This window comes from Sinocyclocheilus anshuiensis, unplaced genomic scaffold (assembly GCF_001515605.1).
Source record: "Sinocyclocheilus anshuiensis isolate Anshui unplaced genomic scaffold, SAMN03320099.WGS_v1.1 scaffold1514, whole genome shotgun sequence".
NCBI classification, from domain to species: Eukaryota; Metazoa; Chordata; class Actinopteri; order Cypriniformes; family Cyprinidae; genus Sinocyclocheilus; species Sinocyclocheilus anshuiensis.
Window position 1 is genome coordinate 343,087 of NW_015546148.1, and position 8,636 is coordinate 351,722.

The 8,636-nt window shown below is 36.1% G+C and overlaps 1 pseudogene; it reads left to right on the top strand.

Annotated features, from left to right (window-relative positions):
- LOC107701256 (ATP-binding cassette sub-family G member 2-like) overlaps positions 1 to 8,636 on the top strand; it is a 31,600-nt pseudogene that overhangs the window by 12,644 nt on the left and 10,320 nt on the right.

The following is an 8,636-nucleotide window of genomic DNA, read 5'->3' on the forward strand; positions in this document are numbered from 1 at the left end:
AATATTTGGGTTGAACTGTTCTGGAACAGTGTTGTAAATACAACTTAACCACTGATTTCTAGTCGTGTCCTCTTTTGGAAGGCCAAACAAAGTAGTTTTGCTTTCACAACGAAACACAGCATCACACACGGCGGGCTACAGTGAGTGGCGGCCGGCGGATTCGACGAAGGAGCGTCCGGAGGGCTTGCGGCAACCACATTATTTTGTTCAATAATGAAAATATCACATTGGGGCAAATCCTAAAAATATATATATAATTATATTTATATATGTACTTATATGTATTTATATAAAAATGTATTTATATCAATTATTCATACATTTGATTTATAAATTTGATAATAACTTTATATAAATGTGTTGTTAAATTTATAATTTAATACATTTATTTTATAAATAATGAAAAAAAGCTTTTGGGATGAAATATGACTCTGACATTGTTGTGAAATTTAACCACAGTGCTGTTTTTACTGTCCCATGTGTTTAACCTGTGTGTTTGTTCAGAATGGCGAACAGCGGTCGCACCATCATCCTGTCCATCCATCAGCCGCGCGCGGTACTCCATCTACCGGCTGTTTGACAGCCTCACGCTGCTGGTGGGAGGAAGGATGGTGTATCACGGCCTGGCTCAAGACGCCCTGGATTACTTCAATCAGATCGGTATGAAAACAGACACACACACACACACACACACACACACATGAACAGACACTCACGTCCTGATATTGATATATGTGTGTGTATGCCAGGATACATCTGTGAACCTCATAACAACCCTGCTGATTTCTTCCTGGATGTCGTCAATGGAGAATCCACCGCCGTCGCTCTCAACAAGTTAAACAACAGTGAGGGTACAGCAGTTTCTTTTCTATGTGATTGTTTTCTCAATATAAATGCCAATTTGCAGCTATCTTTGCTCAACAACTGTCTGATTTTTTATTTTATTTTTTAAATTATAATTCATTATAATAATTTTCATTTTAAAATGTATTTTATTTTTATTATTATTTTATTTTTATTATTTTATGAGTGTTTTTGTATTTTTAATAAATTATCGTCATTATTTTTTTAAGATAAACTGTAATTTTATATTTTATCATTATTTTTATTATTTTTTACAAACAAATTATTGTTTGTTCAGAATGGCGAACAGCGGTCGCACCATCATCCTGTCCATCCATCAGCCGCGGGCGGTACTCCATCTACCGGCTGTTTGACAGCCTCACGCTGCTGGTGGGAGGAAGGATGGTGTATCACGGCCTGGCTCAAGACGCCCTGGATTACTTCAATCAGATCGGTATGAAAACAGACACACACACACACACACACACACACACATGAACAGACACTCACGTCCTGATATTGATATATGTGTGTGTATGCCAGGATACATCTGTGAACCTCATAACAACCCTGCTGATTTCTTCCTGGATGTCGTCAATGGAGAATCCACCGCCGTCGCTCTCAACAAGTTAAACAACAGTGAGGGTACAGCAGTTTCTTTTCTATGTGATTGTTTTCTCAATATAAATGCCAATTTGCAGCTATCTTTGCTCAACAACTGTCTGATTTTTTATTTTATTTTTTAAATTATAATTCATTATAATAATTTTCATTTTAAAATGTATTTTATTTTTATTATTATTTTATTTTTATTATTTTATGAGTGTTTTTGTATTTTTAATAAATTATCGTCATTATTTTTTTAAGATAAACTGTAATTTTATATTTTATCATTATTTTTATTATTTTTTATTTTCATAATTTTTTTTTTATATTATTTGTATTATTATGTTAATGTTACATTGGTGGGTTTATATCCGTACAAATGAAATATTTATCAATTATTTCATGGGCATAACTCCAGTCATGGTAATCGTGACTAAATATAGTCATGACATTTTAAAATTGAAAAGACGTAAATTTTTTTATTTTTCGTTTTAGGGCTTTTTTTTTTTTCGTTTTAGTTCTCATTTTAGTTAACATCTGTGACTGAAACTGATAGTTGGAATTATTTTAGCTTTAAAATGAGTTTTAAATCGTTTTAGAAGTTACATAATGGTCATCTAACATTCAGAATTTAGTTCAGCTTTAATAGGAATGTTTAATAGTTTTAGTTAATGATATCATCACTGACTGAGATGAGTATGTTAGTGGTTTGTGTTTGTGTGACTGATTATAAATGTGTTTGCGTGTGTCAGAACTGGACGAGGAGCAGCTGAGTTCGTCTCTGAAGGGCATCGAGGACCGTTTGGTGGAAGAATACAAGAACAGCACCAGCTACAAACAGACCAAAAGCGAGCAGGAGCGAATCGTTCAGGGACAGGAGTACAGCACACGACCCAAATCCAGAACCATCACCTACAGCACGTCCTCCTGCCACCAGTTCAACTGGGTCCTCAGGAGAACCTTCAAGGACCTCATGCTGAACCCACAGACCTCATTCGCTCAGGTCAGCACCACCATCTACATCAGGCATTCACAGATGTTTCTATCAGTCTTTGAGCTGAAATGTTTAACTGAAGTCCCTCTGAGATTTTGAGGTAATATTTTAATAATTTAACAAAACACAACTTAATGTTATTTTAGTATCATTGAGATACTAGTAGTTTTTATAATTATTTAGTTTTTATTTTTGTATTTTTGTCAATTTAGATTTTTTTTTAATTCATTTTTATTTCATTTTTAGTTTCTTAGTTTTGTCCAGCAACTTGGGAAAATGGGAAATGTTGCCTTGGCAACTGAAATAATAAATAATATTTTATTTAGGGGTGTAACGGTTCACAAAATTCATGGTTCGGTTCAATACGACACAGTGGTGTCACGGTTCGGTATGTTTTCGATACGGGGGGCGGGGTAATTGGTTACGTCGCAATGTCAGAAATATTTCTGTTTTAAACCATGAAGGCGAGCTAATGGATATCACACAAGCAACGTGCAAACTACATGCAAATAAAATTAAAAACATTTAAAATTTAATAAAAATAAATAAATAAAATGTGCAAACAGCGTGCAAAATAAAAGCTTTTTATTTCATTGATTTTTATTGATGAATGCAGTGTTAATATTTTAATTATAGGCCTATAATTCATTGTATAATTGACCTGTTTTAAAAGACCTTTTAAAACATTTTAATCGAGGAGTAAATAATATATGTGTGTGTACTGTGTATGTTTATTATGTATATATAAAACACACACATGTATATATTTAAGAACAATATGTTGTGTTTATAAATTAAACATTTATATATGATATAATTTATATGAATGTAAATATATACATGTAAATACATGTAAAAAAAAATTCTAAATATATGCTGTAAGTATGTGTTTTATTATATATATATATATATACAGTATATATATACTGTATGTACATGTATGTATATGTATATGTATGTATATATGTGTGTGTGTGTGTGTGTGTTAAAATATGTATAAAATTATGTATAATTTATGAATAATTGATATAAAAATATATAAAATGAAATTGTATATATGAATCATATTCATATCATCAATCATATATATATATGTGTATATATACTGCATATAAAGATATAAATATACAAGTCATTTGTTATAGGCATTTATATATAAATAAATATGTATACTGATATGTATACTTGTATATAAATATATGCAAATAATTGTGTAATTATAGCAATAAAGGACAGTTGTATTGTGTAGTGGTTTATATGGGTCTAGATGTTTGAAATGAGATGTCTGAGCTGATCCAGTTCATAAAATGCATGTTATGTTGATATTTATGTTTAGTATTTTGTGTAATATTTATTCCTATGTGTGCATGTGTTCAGATCTTCTCAGGGCTGCTGGTGAATCTCCCCGGTGTTGCTGACTGGTTGAACTGGTTAAAGTATTTCAGTATTCCTCGTTATGGTCTCGCTGTGAGTGAATATTTTGCTGTAGCATGATCTTCTCCTGAAGTTCACTTATAATTAATGCAAAGTTTCTTGAACAAGTGAATTGATAGATAGCAAGTAGCTGAATTTTGTAATTTGTAACGGTTCATGTTTAGTGTTTATGGTTTTAGTGAAGTATAATAACCTTGATACTTAATCAAAATTAAGCGTGCTGTGTGTTATTAAATGCAGAACAGAAAAAGTGTTTATTTGTGGAGGATGCATGTTCTTTCAGGCTTTGGAAATCAATGAGTTCACCGGCCTGAATTTCTGTGACATGAGGAACATCAGCAGCACTTTAGTAGAAGTGTGAGTATGAAACTGCATGAGACTAGTTAACAATGAGTTAAAGTAAAATCATCAAAAACATGTTTTACTTGAAATGAAACTTACACTAAATGAACTTTCACTTACACTTACACTTACTTACACTTTCACACTAAAATGAAAATTACCCCATGATTTACTCACCCTCAAGCCATCCTAGGTGTATATGACCTTTTTTTCCCCCATACAAATGCAGTTGGAGTTATATTAAAATGCCCTGGCTCGTCCAAGCTTTATAATGGCAGTGAATGGGTGTTGAGATTTTGAAGTCCAGAAAAGTGCATCCATCCATCATAAAAAAATGCTCCACACAGCAAGGGATTAATAAAAGGCCTTTAGTAATACAATTTTAAAATTAATTGTTGTTTCGGTTTATGCTATTTGATGAACCTGCGCTAAGATGAAAAATAAACTTTTGAATTTGTATTAAGTAGCAGTAACAGAGATGAATAAATATTGGAAGAAATGTTTTGCTTATGCATTAACCATTGTTATCTAATGAAATGCTATTAGTAACTAACAAAAAAATTTTTACATGCTTTTTTGCATGAGTTTTACAGGTTTTTGTGAAATGGATATGCAAATAAAGAAAATCTGTGTAAATAAGATGTAGAAGCAGCAAAGGAACACTTGCATTGTTGTTTGTGGGAGATTATCAGTGTAGAGCATTGTCAGAAGTGCAGCATGAAGAATCATGTTCCTGCAACAAACTAATATGTGTCCCTGGAGCACAAAAGCAGTCTTAAGTCGCTGGGGTATATTTGTAGCAATAGCCAACAATACATTGTAAATCTCAATTTCATGAAATTGACCCTTATGACTAGTTTTGTGCTCCAGGGTCACATATGGAGTTACTAAGGAAGCATGACTGAATGAGGAAAGAAATGGTGGAATAAGCAGACTTACAGAGGTGTAGTGTGCCGTGCCTTTGCTCGATGGAGTCATGCAGGTCGAGTCGCTGGTCTTCACACAAGGGCTGCCGCTCCAGCCACAACGACTGCTTAAATACTGCTTCACTAATGCATCGCAATAAAAACAGCTCATCAATCAAATTCCACCGCCAATAGGATCCTTCCATCAATTTAAGCTACAGCTGCTCTATTGCATTTTCATGTATCACTCATTTTAGTGCCAAAATGAGCTCATTCAACAAGATATTTCAGTGTAGAAAACCAGCAAGCAATGATGCAAAACTACTCTAATGTTCTCATCTTTTCCCATTGCAGCTGTTCGACAGGTGAGGACTTTCTGAGCGAACAGGGCATCGATTACTCAACCTGGGGTTTGTGGCAGAATCATTTGGCTCTGGGAATCATGACCCTCATCTTCCTCATCATCGCTTACCTCAAGCTGCGCTTCATCAAGAAATTTACCTGAACACAAGCTCACGGTCTTCTTCACACACGTCCACAGCATCCACCAAATCCCATTTCCCACTCTAACAGTCGTGATGCTGAAGGAAATCATGAACATAAATCCAATCATGCTGCAGACAGAATTGAACGTGAAGAATTGACTGTGCTCAGGCTTATTGTTCTCAAATAGTTTGCACACCAAAGATTTGTTTTAAAATTAATGTTTTGTTTTTTTGCTCAGTAAAAGTAGTTAATAAAATATGGCAATATGGAGTCTGTTACGGATATGTTCAGTTAGTTTCTGTTTAATGGACTTATTTTCATCATTTCCTGTATTCCTTTGGTTTTCCCATTTGTCATTGGTTGTCATAGTTACTGATATGATTAGTTGTTTAGTTCAGCTGTGTCTTGTTAATGTACCCTGTTTGTATCAGTACTTAAGTTCTTCCTTCTGTGTTCTTTGTCCGGTCTCGTTCTCATTAGTGTTGGTTTTTGTCTCCTGTTCTGTTTGCCAGTGTGTTATGGATTAAAGACTTTCTGGTAAGGACTAAATCTGTGCTCTGCCTGTCTGTCTACAACACATCATAGTCATCATACACACATCATAGTCCAGTTTGACACCTTTTAGTTGTTTTTGTTTGCTGAATATTCTTGTTGGGGGTTTTCAAAGTGATGCCATAGAAGATTCTGGGTTCCCCAAAGAACCTTTCATTGATCCGTTCCTAAAATATAGTCTTAAAACTAAAGCTTCTTTATTGGCATTGATGGTTCCATGAAAAATCTGTAACATCATTGGAACCTATTCAATCCACAAAAGATTCTTTATAGTGGAAAATATTCTTCTGATTATTGAAATGTTTTTCACTAAGAAAAAAATGGTTCTTTTAAAAACTGTTCACTGAAAGGTTCTTCGGGGAACTAAAATTGGTGCCTCTATGGCAGGGGTGTCCAAACTCGGTCCTGGAGGTGCCACTGTCCTGCAGAGTTTAGCTCCAACCCCAATTAAACACACCAGAACCACCTAATCAAGGTTATACTAGGCATGCTAGAAACTTCTCGGCAGGTGTGTTGAGGCAAGTTTGAGCTAAACTCTGCAGGACACCGGCCCTCCAGGACTGAGTTTGGACACCCCTGCTCTATGGCATCACTGCAAAAATTCCCTTTATTTTTTAAGTGTAACCATTTATTTTCTTAGTATGAAGAATATTTTAATCATTCAAAGAACCATTTTTGTAGTATAAAGAACCTTTTGTGCAATTGAAAGGTTCCACGGATGTTAAAGGTTCTTCATGGAACTATTGATGCCAATAAAAAGAACTTTCGCACCGCATAGTTCTAAGAACTTAAGGTGTGTTCATGCCATATTGTAATTACCGTGTAAAAGCGTCCTTGTAGAACTCGTAATTACAACTTATGATCTGGGAGTTTTCTGAGAGCTACGACTTGTACCACCTGACCACCTCAGATCCATTAGGTGCTATGTTTAGGCTTTCAGTGCGTTCCAAACGGGATATATCGCCCTCCGAAGGGCACTTCGGAGTGAAAACAATCATAGCCGCCATATTGAAGGGTCGTTCCAAACCGAAGTGCTCAAAACTGGCCGCTTCAAAGGGCCTTTTGGAATGAAGGATTTTGAAGGGTACAACTGATGGACACTTCGGGCTCCCATGATTCTTTGCGCAGAATGACGGCGCCTCTGTGTGGGCACGTGATCATGATGCAGAAGGGCACTTCAAGAAACCGTTGTTTGGTCCCCTACACCCTTCAACCCTTCAAAGCTCTCACTCCGGAGGGTAAACCCTTTGAAGGGATTAGGGCATAGGGATGAGCCCTTCTGAATGGAACGCAGGGATTGATAGTGCGATAGTTCCGTGTCCGAGTCCAAGGTCGTGAACAGCTCCCAGTAGAAACTCTGAAGCAGCCGGCAGCGACATCTTTATTCTCTGTATTTACAAACATCAACAACCGGTGAATGGAGGACGCCATGATCGGAGCTATTTCTGTTGCGTGTTGTGGGTTTCATAATGGAATGTAAACACACAATTTACGTGAATAAAAGAGCACGAAAATGCGATTTAATCTCCTTTGACAACTTGCAGTGTTATCACCGAGGCTAAGAAAAGAACACAACGCTGCAGACAACAGGTAGCTAAATGCCATTATTACTGCTTTTTCCCATGTTCGTGGAGTAAATATTTTTACTCGGCTTTTAAAAAATGCTGGGTAGCCAGTGTTTCGTATGCGTTTGGCCAATCAGCATGCTTTTAAGTCACTGATAGTTCCTATGGAACTGTTTTAGACCCCACTCTGAAGTAGGAGCTAATTTAGTTCCCCCAAAAGGAGTTCCTAGAACTAAATACGTTCCTAGTTCCTGCGGTGTGAACACGCCTAAAAGCGGGAACTTCCATCAGTAGTTCTAGGAACTATGAAAAGGTTCCCCTGGTGCAAAAGCCCCTAAAGAATTCAATTCAAGTTTATTTGTATAGCGCTTTTCACGATACAATTCGTTGCAAAGCAACTTTACAGCAAATTAAGTTTCTACAATATTTAGTGGTAGCTTATCAGTGGTGACTGTCAGTTAATGTACATATGGCAGAAATGTACGGAAAAATCAATTAAAGACGTAATCAGACAGACGATGAACACTATTAACAGCAATTATTATATGATGCAATCAAACTTATAGCAAAATGTGGTAGTTCTGTATGTTGTTTCAGGGTTGGCATCATCTGAGGTCCTCTGAGGGGTTGGCATCATCTCTTCTCAGGTATTCTGGATCCAGACTGAAGCTTGTGTAAATCCTAGTTACCACGGGATGTCAATCGCAGGCAAAAACAGAGAAACAAATAGAGACATAATTAGCGTTGCTGCTGTTTGTCTGTCTGAAAGAGAGTCCTGATGCAATCTGAAGGCTCGAGTTGATCTTTGCTTTGTTGGTTGATGAAAAAGAACCAGTTTGACTCAGAGAATCCTGGTGAATGGAAAGTCAAGGCCGAAGCCTGGCACGAACTTAGCGGGTTGCAGAAGCG